The sequence below is a fragment of the Macaca nemestrina genome, chromosome 3 (assembly GCF_043159975.1).
Source record: "Macaca nemestrina isolate mMacNem1 chromosome 3, mMacNem.hap1, whole genome shotgun sequence".
Lineage (NCBI taxonomy): Eukaryota > Metazoa > Chordata > Mammalia > Primates > Cercopithecidae > Macaca > Macaca nemestrina.
In genome coordinates, this window is record NC_092127.1 from 120,047,704 (window position 1) to 120,065,805 (window position 18,102).

General features: G+C 42.0%; 1 protein-coding gene and 1 pseudogene across 1 annotated transcript in view; one reads left to right on the forward strand and one right to left on the reverse strand.

Moving 5' to 3' along the window:
* LOC105463566 (insulin like growth factor binding protein 7) overlaps positions 1-18,102 on the reverse strand; it is a 77,450-nt gene that overhangs the window by 36,190 nt on the left and 23,158 nt on the right. The window lies entirely within an intron of this gene.
* Positions 2,733-3,245, forward strand: LOC105463565 (ubiquitin-conjugating enzyme E2 C pseudogene; annotated as a pseudogene).

An 18,102-nucleotide genomic window follows, 5' to 3' on the forward strand; every position in this document is an offset into this window, starting at 1 on the left:
AGCTGCTTGGGAGGCTGAGGCAGGAGAATTGCTTGAACCCTGGAGGCAGAGGTTACAGTGAGCCAGAATCGTGCCACTGCACTCCAGCCTGGGTGACAAAGTGAGATCCTGTCTCAAAAAAACAAAAGACGAAAAACACCAAAATGGAAGGTCCTCAGTGGGAACTAGGTCAGCACCAGCCCTCTGTAGGTCCTGGGAATCTTAAGTGAGTCTTTCCCTCTTTCTTCTAGAAGTTCTCCCAGAGTACCATATTTTTCCCTCAAAATGACTGGAAAAATTCATTGTATAATGTGTTATTAAGAAAGTAATTTTCTAAAGAGGGTGATTTAAATAAAAACAAAAACCAAATAAATATTCCGCTTATGTTGGAAGGAACTTTTTCTATTTCCTCTATCCCATCCCTTCCCCCACAACTAAACAAAAAATGTGATTGTCTTATTATGTTAACACGGATTCAGTTATCTATGCATTTCCATTAAGGATAACAAATAAAAAAAGTACATTTCCTGCTGAAAATCACATTTAACAAATCCCTTTGAGGACAGAAAAAGTGCAAACCATTTAGAAAGATTAGTTTGTGGGAGGAAGAAGTCAGTTGCAAATCACTCCTCTGCATTATCCTCTAGTTAAATGAGGTGGACGCCCCAGGCCACATTTATAATGATGTAAGGCTCTCAATCTCTTACTGCAGGACTGAACCATAATTGTTCTCAAATCAAACATGCAATGTACAACCAAAAGGTTCAATAAGAAAACCTTTGTTTTCTCTTCTGAAAGTCTAAGACAACATAAGCCAGCTCACAAACTGGCCTCAGGGGTAATAAGCACTGGATACCAGGGATGCTCAATGTATTTTTCTATTTGATTAAGATCGATTAATTCTAAAACACAAATGTATTCAAGCTTGTGGATCAGTGTTGAATGCTGTAACACACACATCTCAATGTATTAAATAATTTATTGACATATAATTGCTAATTAAAAAGGCCAGTTCATTTGAAGATGGGTTCTCCCTGCACCTATTCATTGTGCACTACTTCCTATTTCTTCTGCTCTGAACACACCTGGCCCTGCAAATTACTGAAGTCCCGAGGGTCCATGTGCACAAGGCAGTGGTAAATCTGGAAGAAGTGTGTGAATCTATATAAGGTAAGGCAGGAGCATATGTTGGTCAAAAGTGATACCCATCAATGCAGTACTCCAGGTCCTACTGAAGACACTGTTTTTGATATACTGGGGGGGGAAGAAAATACTTGGTGTTTAATCGATCTTAATCAAATTGAAAAATACACTGAGCATCCCTTGTATCCAGTGCTCATTACCGCTGCGACCAGTTTGTTAGCTGGCTTGTGTTGTCTTAGACTTTCAGCCTGTTCCTCCTGCTGCAGCCTCTGGAAAGCCACTTCTAGTCAACCATTCAATTCCATGCTGTCATTGAGTATACATATGTCTCAGCAAGTCAGAAGAGGTCTGCATGGGTTAGCAGAGCAGGATCTGTCAGTAGGAGGCCTATTTGGGGTTTTTACATCTGGTGTGCCTATTTTCTTCCTTCATCTGTGCTGACAACTAAGTTTGCACTCAGTCTGGTGTCACAGCTGGGTCTTAATCACTTGGGGTTAGATTAAGCAATCCTGGATCTCTGACACTGGCCATGTTGCAACACACACAAGGAAATTGTGTCTTTCTTTTTCCCCGGGTGGTCACTGTGTGGGCAGTGTCCTCTAACAGCACACACACGGCTATCAGGCTCTCCTCCCAGAATAAGGGACTGATCTCAGTTGATATCAGAATAGGTCTAAGGGAGCCACATCAGCCTTGATGTGGCATATTTGGTCATGGAGGCTAGTGGGGTACTCAGGAAGGCAGGTTTCATGTGAGCTTTCAAAACTTTGGGTCTGCTTAGGAAGGTTTGTCTTGAATAGCTTTTTTCCTGAGGATTGGGAACCTTGGCTGGGGTAAGGGAGGTGATTATTAAAAATGTCCTAGGCTTGGTGCGGTGGCTCATGCCTGTAATCCCAGCACTTTGGGAGGCTGAGATGGAAAGATTGCTTGAGGCCAGAAGTTCGAGACCAGCCTGGACAACATCGTGAGACCCCTATCTCTTTTTTAAAATTTAAATTTAAATTAAAAAAAACTTTTATTTTAGGTTTGGGGGTACACGTGAAGGTTTGTTACATAGGTAAATTCGTGTCACGGGGTCTGTTGTACAGATTATGTCATCACCCACGTATTAAGCTCAGTACTCAATAGTTATCTTTCCTGCTCCTCTCCCTCCTCCCACCCTCTGCTGTCAGGTAGACCCCAGTGGCTGTTGTTTCTTTTTTTTGGGTTCATGAGTTCTCATCATTTAGCTCCCACTTATAAGTGAGAACACATGGTATTTGGTTTTCTGTATCTGCGTTGGTTTGCTAAGGATAATGGCCTCCAGCTCCATTCATGTTCCCGCAAAACACATGATCTCATTCTTTTTTATGGCTGCAGATATCCTATCTCTACAAAACAATAACAAATTAGCTGAGTGTATGTGTTGGGGGGTGCCCCTGTGGTCCCAGCTACTTGGGAGGCTGTGGCAGAAGAATTGCTTGAGCCCAGGAGGTTGATGATACAACCAGCTGTGTTCACGCCACTGCACGCCAGTCTGGGCGACAGAGGGAGATCCTGTCTCAAAAAAATTAAATAGGCAGTTGCAGTTGTGTTCTCTATGTTCCTATCTTTCTGCCAGTGCCACCTAGATGGCCTCTCAAAACCTTGACCCAGCCGCCACCAGCATTGCTGCTGCCTATAAAGGTGCCACCCCCAGCAGGGGTGCCGCCTCGGACCCTGTGGGCAAAAGGCTACAGCAGGAGTCGATGACCTTCACAATGCCTGGTGACACAGGGATTTCTGCCTTCCCTGAATCAGGCAACCTTTTCAAATGGGTGGGGACCATCCATGGAGCAGCTGGCACAGCATATGAAGACCTCCCTAGAGCTCCCCAGGGGCTACCCTTACAATGTGCCCATGGTGAAGTTCCTCACGCCTGGCTACCACCCCAACATAACATCTGCCTGGACATCCTGAAGGACAAGTGGTCTGCCCTGTATGGTGTCAGGACCATCCTGCTCTCCATCCACAGCCTTCAAGGAGAACCCAGCGTTGATAGCCCTTTGAACAGGCATACTGCCGAGCTCCAGAAAACCCTCACAGCTTTTAAGAAGTATCTGCAAGAAACCTACTTAAAGCAGGTCACCAGCCAGGAGCCCTGACCCAGGCGGCCCAGCCTGTCCTTGTGCTGCCTTTTAGAGTTTTCCTTAGATGGTCTGTCCTTTCTGTGATTTTTGTACAGCACTCTGTATCTTGAGCTGTGGTATTATTATTGTTATTATTATTATTTGTCTTTTAAGCCTCCAGTTGAGAGCTTGTGATGTATATTAAATAAATGTATTTTGGGTTGGGCAGGGTGGTGCATCTCTGTAATCCCAGCACTTTGGGAGGCTGAAAGGGGAGGATTGCTTGAGTTCAGGAGCTCAAGACCAGCCCAGACAACACAGCAAAACCTTGTCTCTACAAAAAATGCAAAAATTAGCTGGGCATGGTGGTGTGTGCCTGTAGTTCCAGCTACTCGGGAGACTGGGGTGGGAGGATTGCTCAAGCTAGAGAAGTTGAAGTTGCAGTGAGCTGAGATTCCTGCCACTGCACTCAGCATGGGTGACAGAATGACCCTGTCTCAAAAAAAAAAAAAAAAAAAAAAATTAAAAATAAATAAATAACTAACAACAAAATGCAAAATGCTCCAGAACTGCCCAAGATTACTGGTGTCTCTGGCTCATGAGGTCAGACTAGGATGGGTCTCTTCAAACAGCTCCCTAAGCTTCCATGACTACAGTTACTGGCCAGGCTACAAGCCAGCCCAGATGCCAATACCACTGTCACCACCACCACCTCCATGGCCACAGCCCATTTATGGTGAGCTTTCTAAAGCATGTTCTCTTTATCTGATTCTCAGCACAGTCCTGTGGAATTGATTGGGAGTGATCATAATCTCTATTGCACAAAGGTGAGGAAAAGGGAAGAGGGAAGATGGGAGGACCTAGTGACTTTCCCAAGGGCAGCAGCTCACCCAGCTGTGGTCCTGGCACAAGCAAGTGAGCTTCTAAACTCTGCCCATCGTACTTTCCTCTTTGGAAAATGGATCCTTCTCTCTCTTTTTTTTGCTTTTGAGACAGAGTTACGCTCTGTCGCCCGGGCTGGAGTGCAGTGGAGCAATCCCAGCTCACTGCAACCTCCGCCTCCTGGGTTCAAGCGATTCTCCTGTGTCAGCCTCCCGAGTTGCTGGGATTACAGGTGCGCGCCACCACGCCTGGCTAATTTTGGTATTTTTAGTGGAGGCGGGGTTTTGCCATGTTTGCCAGGCTTGTCTTGAACTCCTGGCCTCAAGTGATCTGCCTGCCTCAGCCTCCCAAAGTGCTGGGATTACAGGTGTGAGCCACTGCGCCCGGCCTGGAAAATTTACCTCTAATCCCAAATAAAAACATTCCCCTCACCCACCATTGTCTCCTGCCTCTGAAGGTGTTAACAAGTTAAAAAGAAACTGCAACTGGCATCTGGCCTCTACTTCCCATTCAGACGAATGTGAAAGTACTATAGGCTTCACCCATTTCTCTCCTCACATGAGACACAAAAGAGTCTCCAGCCTGACTTCAGGGGCTTACGTCACTTTTGCCCAGACTCTCCCATTTCTTTCCTCTATCTCTTAAAGTTGGAGGAAGGCCCTTCTTTCATAGCATCCTGTGCCTCTGTCCTATTTATACCATTTGAAAACCAAGCTCTTTTAAACACTTTTTCAGACAGCTTGCTTCTTTTAAGTCTTTCAATTAAAAGAAAGAAAGAAAGAAAAAAAAGATACAGCTCCCAACTAAAACACAGCCACCAGCACCCAAGGACTGTCATGCCTCAGGAATTTAAATTGTACTTCATTTGGCATAATCTGTGTTAAAACAATATAGCATTATCTGCTTTGAATGCACTAGGCACCCTCAGGGTGGAGTTGCATTTTATATGAGTTATTAAATCTGGTTGGAACTCAACAAGAAACAGTGCCATGTGGGGAAATCCGTGCCGAATGGACCCTTGACTGATCACATTTCAAAGCCTAGCACTTTGCTAAAGGGCATCTTCCTTTAAAAATAAGCAATCCTATTACTCAGAGCCTTCTCTGCACACCATGTCTTTGAAGGAATTTGATAGTTTGCAAATTCAAAGTTGGAAATTAAAATCCCACAAATAAGACTTGAATCCATTTATTCATGCTAAAATGAATATAGTTTTGGAGAGCCTATCCTTATTAGGATCATTTCAGTATAATCTGTGATCTGGTGTGAGGTTGCTTAACTAACCTCCTGCCCGCTAAAGGAGGCATATTTTCTAAGATAAGCTCTGCCTTCAAAGGACTCAGGAGATACCATAGAATAATATTAACTGAAGTGCATTTCTTCTTAAATAACGTTTCATTGTTTCTTTAATCTGTGTTATTTTTATTTTGCCAGGCTTAGGATATCTTCTCCTCCTTCCCTAAAATGCATTAAAATAAATCCTGGCCCCTGCAGGAGTGATCAAAGCTCTACCATTCACAGAGGAATGTCTATTCCTCCAAGCTTGGGGAGGTTTCTTAACTAATGAGCTAGAACATTGTCAGATGTCTCATTGCCAAGTAATATATTAAAGTGCTTTTCTAATGAGATTTCTGCAAGGTAACCATAAAATCATAAAAAGCACACTAAGCTTCAGTGAAGCAAAAACATTAAAAAAAAAATAACCAAATGCCTTTTAGAGATAGAAGAGGTCAACACAACAGCTAAAAAAAGCTAAAGAGAATTTGACAAGTAGAAAAATAAAGTCCAGATAATTTTCGCGTTTGAAAAAAAAGGTGGACACAAGGCAGAGGAATGTGGTGGGTAGATAGGTCATTAAGGAGTTACCTGAATATCTGTGTATGGCTGAAGTATCCGCCTTTCCACTCATCCTCGTCCACTTGGAACATGGATCTGTTATACATAACTACATATGGCCCTATGAACATCTCTTTATTTTCAGAACTTTCAAGAATTTAGGAATACGATATAAAAATCTTGAATACCAAAGCTCTTGTCTCAGTCAGCCTGGGCTGCTATAACAAATACCGTGGACTTGGTGGCTTAAGCATCTGAAGTGTATTGGATGGGAAGTCCAAGATCAGGGTGCGAGCATGGTAGGGTTCTGGGAGGCCCGCTTCTTGGCTTGTAGATGGCTGCCTTCTTGCTGTAGCCTCACATGGTGGAAAGAAAGATCATCTTCTTTGTCTCTTTTTATAGTGCACTAATCCCATTCACCTCTCAAAGGCCCTGCCTGTGAATACCATCATAGTGGGGGTTAAAGCTTCCACAGAGAAATTTTCGGGGGGACACCACCAACATTCAGACCATAGCTGATCTCTTTACTAGAACCAACGTACCGAGGAATTCTTGCTCAAAGCACAAACAATAGGAATGCCATGAAGCCTCTACAATGGATCACTCGGAAACAGTCCTTGGACTTCCTTCCCTTGGCTTTTGCTTGTCACTCCTCCTTCATTATTTAACCATGCAACCTCCCTGACATCAATGAAGCCAGGAAGCTAAGAAGCCAGCCATTTTGGTCACCTTCATGTAAGCATATGGCTCCAGCATGTTCTGTACAGATCTGACAGTCTTGCAGCACTGGGTCCCTTCCAAGAGGTAAAGAGTAGAACCGACAGATTAAAGGATCATGTGGGGTCTGAAAACCAGCTTGGAAGGTGATGTGGGTGTTTAGCTTAAGGAAGAGAAGCCTGGGGTGGGGACACACCTGTGAAATATGCTCTACATTTGAAGGGAAGCCATGTCAGAGAATGAGCACCCTTGATTTTAGTTACTTCAGAGGGAAGCACTAAGATCAAAGAATCATTACCTATTTAAGGTCAAGGTAACAAAGATCTGTCAGCAGTTAAGGATGTCCAACAATAAACAGACTTCCTAAAAACGCAGTCATGTGTATCTGAGCAATAGTTGAAAGTTGTCAGGGATGTATCCTTCATCTTACTCACAATTTCAATCATATCCAATCAAATGATGGCTTGATTCCAAAGGGACATTTTTTATGAATAAATATTATTTTAAACAGCTAACCTCACGAGTACTGAGAAAAGATTTCTTCAAAACTAATAGTATTAAAGTATTTTTCAAAATACAGTACTCTGTATGTCAGTATGGTGTGGAAATAGAAAAACAAAAACAAAATATGGTGCTCTGGGTTTATACAAAAGAGACAAAGCAGAATAAGGCACACATTCATGGATGTTATATATTCACTTCTATGAGACCACAGGACACATCCAAAGAGTCCTCCTTTTATAGCAGTTCTTCAAAAAAGGCATATTTATTTATTTATTTATTGAGACAGAGTCTCACTCTGTCGCCCAGGCTGGGGTGTAGTGATGTGATCTCGGCTCACTGCAACCTCCACCTCCCAGGTTCAAGCGATTCCTCTGCCTCAGCCTCCTGAGTAGCTGGGATTACAGGCACATGCCACCACACCCAGCTAATTTTTGTATTTTTAGTAGAAACGGGGTTTGACCATGTTGGCCAGGCTGGTCTCAAACTCCTGACTTCAAGTGATCTGCCTGCCTCAGCATCCCAAAGTGCTAGGGTTACAGGCATGAGCCACCAATGGCTGACCAAAAAAAGGCATAGTTTAAAAGGTCAAATAATTGACAGAACAATTTACTCTGGCACTCCAAGGCCAATGCAAATGCTGGAATGCAGCCTTCAGGTGAATCTTATACTGGAGCACCATCAGTCTTCAGGAATGTAACAGGAAATGAAATGCAAAGGGAACAGAACTGCCGCGTCACTGCCGAGTCACTCACAGAATCTCTGCATTCACACAGGTCTGCATTCAGATCCAGGTGATGTTGGCTAAATGACTTAACAGTTTGAGCCTCAGTTTTCTCATCTACAGAATGGGGTAATAACAGCGCTCAGCCCTCGTGGAATGTTGTGATGCAGGCGCAGAGCTTCCCATGCTGTCTGGCACACAGAGCACTCAATCAATAAATCGGCCCTGTTACTTACAATTTCAAAACAATTATTTTAAAATGCCAGAGGATTTGTTTCCCTGGTTAAGGGCAAGCTGGACCGGATGACTTTCATGGTTCCTGTCAACGACCACATTCTATTATCCTGTTTCATGTTATTCTTTTCCCCCCTCAACTCACTCCTGCCACCCACCACCCACCCCACTCAACTGTGGCCACAGTAACAAAATAAACAGCAACACCTGTTCACTGACTGCTCACTATGGGCATTCATATGGGTAAATAATTTAACCCTTGTGACAGCCTTGTGAGGCTGGTACTGTCTCCTATTTTACAGAGGAGGAAACGGAGACACAGAAAGGTTGAGTAACTTGCTCAGAGCTACAAGGCTCATAAATGGTAGAGCTGGGATTAAAAAGCTAGATACCTCCTAACCACTATCCCATATTACCTCATAGGTAACCTAAAATTCTGCCTCAACAAATCAATTAGCCGCTGCACAAGTAAACTACTTGGTGTAGCTGATGGGAAAGTGGTAAAACTCAATTTCAAATTTGTCTTAAAAAAAAAAAAAAAAAGAAAAGTGGTAAAAGATCCAGTGTTTGCCTTCAATCTCCTCTTCACAGTTTTCAATGCAGTTCTTCCAGCTCTGAATTTGAAGAGTTTCATTCCTACTTATCGATTTATCTTCTTTCCCTCTCACAGAACACCCTTACCCTTGATGGGCCAGTGATAAAAATATGCATTTCCCATTCACTTGTGAGTTTAGGATGTTTTTTAAAAAGAGCTCTACCATGTTTCTTTGATCTTTGCTTTCAATGCAGATGGGATCCATGGAGAACCAGCTAATCCAGAGCCTACAGAGCCCTGAGCACGGTCAGGCATTTCAGAAATGCACTTGGATGGTAACTAGGAGATTTCTTGAACAATGGAAAGTTCCCAACAAAGCTGCTATGGCTCAAGAGGACCAGCTCCACCACCCACCCCTGCTGATCTGGGGGCTACTACCTGGGCTGAGCTGGCTCCCGTCCACAGGGCCCCCAATCCTCTGGCTCAATTCAATACCTCCTGCTGCGGTGGCTTGTTTCTTCTTGTCCTGAATGTTGTTTTTCAGAGCTGATGATTAATGCCTTCCATTTAGGGTGAGAAAAATGACCTTGCTGTCTATGCAAGTGAGGATCATTTATTCCGTCTACAAAAGCAGCACACATGTACTCGGCTCAACTCAGAGTATTTCTCTTTGCTGTCTTCTTGTTAAACACCATCGTTTCTTCAAGCGAGGTTTATATTGTCTTGTGATTTCCCTTTTTTGGCGTGTGTGTGTGTGTGTGTGTGTGTGTGTGTGTGTGTGTGTGTATGTGTGTGTGTGTTTAAAAAAAACAAATTGCAGGTGATACATGGCATTTTGTGTGGCTAAAATTCACATCCCACTGTACTTTATTAGTAAAAGCTGTTTATCCCCCACCTTTCAACACTGCTGGATGAGACACAAATAGAACCATTTCAGTTTTCCAGTTGAACAGCCATAGGGAAAAAAAAAAAGAGCAGAGCCTTGCTTATCTCTGTGTTACACATTAACACGGTCCTTCTTTGCAGAGGTTCTTCAAGGTAGACAGACTTTAAAAAGTCAAATAACTGACAGAATAATTACCCTGGCACTGAGAGGCCAATGCAGATGCTAGGATGTAGCCTTCAGCAAAATTCTACACCGAAGTTTCAGTCTTTAGGAAAGTAATGGAAAATGAAATGCAAAGGGAAGGGAATTTCCCAATTTCTCCACTAAGATTTTTGTTTTTTAAACCTCAAGTGAAAAAAGTCTAGTAAGTCAAATTCTACATGAAATCTTCCCAGTTATCTTCTGTCCAACAATCTCCCCTCCACTGACATCTAACAGCTTTTCCTATCACTCTCATGCTATTTGTCTCATTAATAATTGTTAATAATAAAAGTTACTACTATCCTTACCACTGCCTCTATTACCATTTACTGAGTTTACTGTATGCCAGGCACAGTGCAGGCTCATTCACATATTATCTCAGGCAACCCTCATAGGAATCTAGTGAAGTGGCTATGCTTATTACCCCATTGTACGGATGAGGAATTGGAAGCTTTGAGAGCTTAAATAAGTTGCCCAGAATCACAGAGCACATGGGAAGCAGAGCCAGGATTCAGGGTAGGTTTGACTCCAGAACTTCCATCCTGACCACGATTCCCACAGTTTCTGAGTGATGGCCCATTGACATGGCCCTTTCTCCCAACACAGGGTCTCCCACAGGGCTTGGTGGGTACCCGAATGAATGAATGACTACAAGAATGAACAAAACGAAGAAAAAGTGATTGTGATTTCTGAAGACTAGGTTTTCAAAATAACATACTTTATCTCAGTAAGAAAAGCAGGAAATGTCTAAAACTGAGTATGGGAATAGTTAGGAATTTAAAATGAGATAATTTCTCTATCTGCCTAAGATTCAAAGGAGGGAAATTGACACTGCTGCATTCTACTCACATTGCCCGAGTGCTCCAGCCTACAGGGGTTACAGCTGAAACAACAGAAGCTGACATATTCAAAAGAACATTGATTGCAGATACATGAAGGGTTTTATTAAAGTTGTTATCAGAACCTTTCTTCCAATACTGAGCCCCCATCTTCACATTTAGAGGAAGATTTCTGAGTGAAATTTATTTTATTTTTTGAGACAGGGTCTCACTTTGTCACCCAGGGTGGGGTGCAGTAGCACGATCATGGCTCACTGCAGCCTCTAACTCCTAGGCTCAAGTGATCCTCCCACTCCAGCCTCCTAAGTGGCTGAGACTACAGGTGTGCACAACCACACCTGGCTGACATTTTCTTTTCTTACTTTTTATTTAGAACCGACCAGAGAGAATACTAGGCTTACTCACCCTCCCTATGCCTACCGTGCTCACCGATTCAGGAGACAAACCAAACAGCCAATGAAAAGGAAAATGCTAAAAGACATTAGCTGGATCAGCACTGCCAATGAAAGTGTGTTGGGTCACAAAAACGACCTGCAGCTTTCCTTTCCACTGCCAAGGGGATATCTCTGTTGGCTTCCGCTCATCAATCCCTCCTCCTGGTCCCTGGCCAGTGTTCCCAGAAATCTCTCCGGTAGGCTGAGGATGCTGACAGATGCCATCTGGTCCTTCTCACCTTTCCTTTCCTGGAAGTCAACACCCATTCCTCTATGGAGCTTCCCCCTTTTGTCAGCAGGGGAAGTGAAGATCCCAACCTGGGTACTTAAAATGGGCCTTGAGTGATACTTTCTGGAACATTCTTAGCTTCAGGGTGGGGCCCAGGGAAAGTGCCTCTAACGATCCTAATGTTAGTTTTAAACTTGCTTGGTAATCACTTTGGAATTGTCCATTTTTTTCCACAGAGTTTTCTGGCCCATACTCAGCTATGGGTTCTAAGTATGAAAGCCTGTTAGGGCATTAAAAATGACTGCTGTTAAAACGCTTAAGAATTATGAAGGGAGGAAGCTAATGCTTAGATTTACCCCCCACCAGCCCCTCCCACTCATACCATAGACCACATATTTTCCCTCCAGAAAGGAAAACATTCCTGGCCTCTGTTTAAATGTTTATCAGAGGTTGTCTGGACTTGTAAAGTCTCTGAAGTCACATTCTTTATTAGTCACATCCTTCTTGGTGTGTGGTGTGACCCTCCTATCAGGGCAGGGGGAATGCTGGGCCTTGTGCAGAAATCATTTGGTGCGGGAAACTACCACCCAGGGATTTTCATGTAGCCCAAATACAAGCAGAAGTTGAGCAAGGACCTTGAGCTTCTCCATGGCGGCAGGGCTTCCGTTTTGAATATGTGTGAAAAAAAATTCCTTAGTTCTGAGTCCGGCGGGGCCTTGATTTTAAAACAAAGCCCCAGCATGAAGTCTGGCTCCAGAGAAGGACAAGTGGAGGTTCTAGGTCCTCAGCACAAAATAAAGGACTATTCAGAGTTCTATTCTGGCTCTGAAGTGCTGCTGCTTTCGGTTTGCAATCGAATCACCCTGCCTTCCTGGTCCTTTGACGTTGATAACTTAGCTTCTGCTTGGGATTCTGTGTAAACAGTTTGCATCCAACAGACTTCGGCTTACTGGTGAAAGGCACTGTTGTAGAACTGACTAGGGGATGCTGGTGTGTGAGAAAGAAAGGTACTACTAGAGCAACAGAAAATGCACTGACTGGCAAGCAGGGGAAGTGGGTTTTGGTACCTGTTCTCCCCACATTTTAGTTAGTCCTCAGTTTTTTTTCATCTGGAAAATTGAAAGGTTGAAGCAATGATCTAGGAGGTCCTTTGGGGTCAAGAATCTTCTCTCTTTGTCTTTACATCAGAAGTGGAGGAACAGGTGTGAATAACAGCTCAAGGAATATCAGTTATAACAAGAAAGACTTTCCTGAGAGAAGGCTGAGTTTACAAAGGATGCTCTGTGATTTTCCTCTTTTGACCAGTGTGGGACCCAAATCGTGGTGTCAGAAAGCTCTTCTGAGACCTGCATCTTTGGAGTTGCCGTGTTTGAAATCTCTTAGACTAAGATGATACAGGGAAGTGGGTAGGGAAAGGGTTAATGGTGAACTGAAATCTCACCCCAGAATCATTCTAGATCTATGAGTATATAGTTTTAAATTTGAAACAAGTTTTTGGTAATTAAAAGAAAGAAAGAAAATAACCTTCAAAATTTGGTTATGAGGCATATCAATGATGTAGTGGTTCAGTATTCTTTTAAAATATTTTGTTGCTATTTTAAAAACTGCAAAAGTGCATGCTCACTGTAACAATTCAAACATAGGCTGGGCGCGGTGGCTTACGCCTGTAATCCCAGCATTTTGGGAGGCTGAGACGGGCGGATCACGAGGTCAGGAGATCGAGACCATCTTGGCTAACGTGGTGAAACCTGGTCTCTACTAAAAAATACAAAAAACCAGCCGGGCGAGGTGGCGGGCGCCTGTAGTCCCAGCTACTCGGGAGGCTGAGGCAGGAGAATGGCGTAAACCCGGGAGGCGGAGCTTGCAGTGAGCTGAGATCCGGCCACTGCACTCCAGCCTGGGCGACAGAGCGACACTCCGTCAAAAAACAAAACAAAACAAAACAAAACAAAACAATTCAAACATACAAGTATATAAAGCAGCAGCAAAGTGTCCACTTTTACCTCATGATAATTCTAACCCCCCAACAACCTATATAAACTGTTTATACATGTGGTTTTATTTTTTAATGAAAATTTCATTAAAAATAACATGCAAGCTGCTTTAAAATTTTTTTTAAAGTTTTATTTTAAGAGACAGGGTTTCTCTATGTTGCCTAGCCTTATCTTGAACTCCTGGCCTCAAGCTTCCTGAGTAGCTGGGTCTACAGGTGTGCACCACCACGCCTGGCTTACACTGCCTTTTTTCAGTGAACAATCCATGTATTATATATTAACTTTATTAGGTCAATACACATAAGTCAAATTCATTTTTCCAATAGCTGAAAAATGTCCCCAAACATGGGCATACTTCTTTAAGAATATTCCAGATGTTCCAAATTCTTCTATATACGAACTATAATACAATAAATATTCTTAATACTTATGTCCCTATGCATTAGCACTTTTGTTTCTGTAGGAGAGGTTTCCAGAAATAAGAGTGCTAGGTCAAAGGGTATGAGAATGTTTAATTTTAATAAATACTCCTAGATTACTTTTGAAAAGCTTGTTAGGAATTCTGGTCTTGGCAATAGTGCAGGAAGGTCCCCATTTCCCCACACATTTCCCAGCAGTGGGAGTGAGAAATTTCCAAAAATTTGGCCAAGTTGAACAGGGAAACATTAGAGGTTATTATTGTTCTAATTGCATTTCAGGACTCATTGTGAAGTTAAGCAACTCTTCACATGTTTATTGGCCACTTGCAGTTGGTCCTGTTTTAATTCACTATTTATTACTTTTTTCTTTTTCCTATCGCTTTATTGATCAACTTACATGAGCTCTTGTTTACTATAGATATTTACTTTGCTTATCATATATTTTGCAAATAATTTCTCCAGGCTGTCACTGTCTTCCTGTTTTGTTTATGGTTTTGGCTGCCATACAGCATGCCACGAGGGCAGTGATGCTGGCTGTTTAGTACGTTGCTGTGCCCTCAGCAGCAGGAATAGTGCCTAGCACATAGTATGTTCTCAGTAAAAACAATTATCTCATGAATGGGTGAATGAATAAGTAATAAACTTGAAATTTTAATGCAGCTAATCTGTTAATCCTTTCTCTTATGGTTTCTGGGTTATCAGAATAGTTCTATTTTATTAGTTTTACTTTTCTTGCAATTAATCCTTTAATCCATCTTGAATAGTTTTTTATTAAGAATTTTTTTTTCTATTTGGAGTCCTAATTCATCTTAAATTTGTTCTGCATGTGGTATGAAGCAGGACAAATTGACCCTAAAGTTTGGCCATTACTTTGTGTGAAAAGCATTACATGAAATGCAAATTCTTTTTAGAATTTATCTGAAGGTGTCCTATACAGTAAAATACAAATAGGCCCTACCACTCATATGTTGTTAAAATATCTAAAATTAACTAAAAAATAAAGATTGGATAATGCTTTTCTGAAAGCTAATTTTGTTCACATTTTTGTTTGATTATATACGATTACTTTTGTCTCAATTATCAATGAATGCAGATTATCAGGGAATATCAACACAAAATTTAAGTATGTGGCTTATCATCTGTAATGAAGTCACTAAATTGTATACAATTTATTTAATAGCAGCATATGCTGGTTTAACAGAATCAATTACTCAAATTTCAGTATTAAAAAAATCCCTTTAGCCAGAAATGATGTGCCTTTTCTAAAAATCATGAAGAAAAAACATGGACATGAAATGGTATGCAATGAATTCAACATTATACAGAGTTGAACATTTTGAGGGTAAGTCACATGTTTATGCATTATATTATTCTGATGTTAGCAGTTTAAACATTTTCCAAGATTTCTTTAAGATTCAATCACTCCACCTCCTCCATGAAGCCCTCCTAGTTGGAAGTCATGGCTGCTGCTTCTGGACATGTGCAGCAATTCTTGTTTCCACCACTCATAAGGCACTGCCCACAAAATGGCTTGCAAGGAAACTGAATTGCCTCTATTATTCAATGGCTACTGTATTTTCTCTGGCAAGATGAGGGGCTGTCAAATGGTTTGATGATAATGTAATCTTTTCCCTTATAAGTCATTTACTCTTTTTACTCAGATGTTTAAAAAAAGTTTTTTTTCACTGGGTTGTTCAGGCTGGGTTGCAGTTGTGTGATCACAGCTCACTGCAGCCTCAGACTCCTGGGCTCTGGTTGTCCTACCACCTCAGCCTCCCAAGTAGCTGGAACTACAGGTTCATCATGTAGTGTAACATCATGCCTGGATAATTTTTTTTTTTTTTTTCAAATGGATACATGGTCTCACTATGTTGTTCAGGCTGGTTTCAAACTCCTGGGATCAAGCGATTCACCCACCTTGGATTCCCAAAGTGCTGGGATTATAGATGTGAGCCACTGCACCTGGCCCAGATCCTTTTTTCTTTTTCTTTAAAGTGCAGTGATTTTTTCACTAGAATATCAATAGGTATTTGTCATTCTAGATCCATATTCTCAGATATGCTGTCTGGTCTTTCAAAAGGTAGTTCTTGTATTTCAGTGAAGTTTTTTGGAGTTATAGTTTTTAGTGTTGGCTTGCCTTCTTGCTTTGGTTTCCTTCTTAAGTGATTCCTATTATCCATATGCTAGATCTGCTCTGCATATCTTCAGTGGTTGCTTCTTTTTATCTTTCTTCCTTTCTTTTTAATTTAATAATTTTCCTCCTTTTAACCTTCTAGTCTTTTAAGGGATTCTCTGTTGTTCTTATTTGCTATTGTGTTTGTTTTGGTTTCATTTCTGAAATAACAACTGAGGTCTTCACCACATTTTCGAGTTATTCTAATTTTGGCTTAAGTTGTTACTCTTTATTTGTATTATTTAAAAAATGTCTTTTAGCTCATGTTATTCAAATAGTCGGTTATAGTTTTCACCTGTTTGTGGACATGCTTTCACCGTAGGATGTTATTCTCTTTCTCTCTCTCACTCTTTTCTTATATAAAATTTCTTTCTAGTATGGGGTTTGACCTTAATCCTTCTCTGTGCTTTTTTAAAATGTAAAATTGGTTTTCCAAAGCCTTTCATGGAGACATTGTCCAAAATGCCTTTTTGCAACTCCTCAGAACTCCATTTTGTGTTGTTTTCATTTAGTGTTAAAAACAGTAACTTGCTTTCTGTGATTTTCTGGGTTTTCTCCTTCACTTGTATTTGGCCTTTTCTTTTCTTCATCTCTATTGTTTCTGTCCTGCTCAATTTTGATTCTATTCCTAGTAGTTTTTCTTTGGTGAAGGGCCCTGTCCTGGAAGGGAGCTGTATTAGTCCATTTTCACATGGCTATGAAGACATACCCGAGGCTGGGTAATTTATAAGGGAAAGAGGTTTAATGGACTCACAGTTCTCCATGGCTCGGGAGGCCTCACAATCATGGTGGAAGGCAAAGCAGAAGCAAAGGTACATCTTACATGGTGTCAGGCAAGAGAGCATGCACAGGGGAACTGCCCTTTGTAAAACCATCAGATCTTGGTTATTCACTTATTCACTATCATGAGAACAGCATGGGAAAAACCTGCCTCCATGATTCAATGACCTTCCACCAGGTCCCTCCCATGACACATGGTGTTTATGGAGTTAAATTCAACGTGCGATTTGGGTGGGAACACAGTCAAACCAATCAGGAGCCCTGGCTGGGGGTTCTGAGAGTTCATGGGTCCCAGGCTGCTCAAGCCCCCTCCACCCCTTGGGTCCCTTGCACTCACCCACTAATGGACTTTCCAGTGAAAACCTGCTGGCTATGTTTGGATTGACCTATTATTGGATCTGCCATCACCTCACTACTGCCCTCTGCTTCCTTCCACCTAGCTTCTGACAGCCTGCAGGCTTGGTGGCATAGGTGGTTTGTTCCAATCCACTTATATTTTGGCATTTGTAGGGATAGCTTGTGACATTTTTGTGGTAAATGTTGTCCATGGGGCTTGGGTTTTGGTATCTAGAGGATTTATGTTTTTGTTTTCTAATTTTAAAAAAATCGTGGTAAAATACACATACAAATTTTACCATCTTAGCTTTTATTTATTTTTATTTTTGAGACAGAGTTTCACTCTTGTTGCCCAGGCGGGAGTGTAGTGGCACGATCTTGGCTCACTGCAACCTCCACCTCCCAGGTTCAAGCGATTCTCCTGCCTCAGCCTTCCGAGTAGCTGGGATTACAGACATGCGTCACCATGCCTGGCTTTTGTACTTTTAGTAGAGATGGGGTTCCACCATTTTGGCCAAGCTGGTCTCGAACTCCTGACCTCAGGTGATCCACCTGACTTGGCCTCCCAAAGTGCTGGGACCACAGGCGTGAGCCACTGCTCCTGGCCTAGTGGCTCAGTTATTATGAAGGGATTGAATACAGGAGACCGACACACTGCTGCTGCCTCAGCCCCATTTAACGGTAACCCCCTGGAAACTGGAGTCTGTGTTCTGTGCCCCCACAGCACCAGGATGGCACCTGACACACAGAAAACACTCACACATTTAAGTGATAAATGAGTCCTTCTTAATTCCTCTGTCTTTTGGCAGGGTGATAGGATGCTTTCTTGTACTCATTAAAGTGATTGATGAATAACATAAAAGTTGCCATCAGTACCTGGACTAATACCTTTGCAGGTAAATATGCAACATGAGCTTCTAGATGGGAGAACACTGTCAACTCTTGAGTACCCAACTAATGAAGGACAGGAGAGGAACAGACTATCTTAAAAGGATGCCGATTTTAAAATACTTTATATTTTGCTCTGTATAAATTTGTTGTAGCAGATTCCTTACTATTTGGTTCATGCTAACATTATAACACAGGAGTCCCTGGGTACTACTTGCTAATAGTGATTTGAAGGGGAGCGGTGGACCAGAGGTACATAGGTAAAAAAAGTAAATAACTGACACA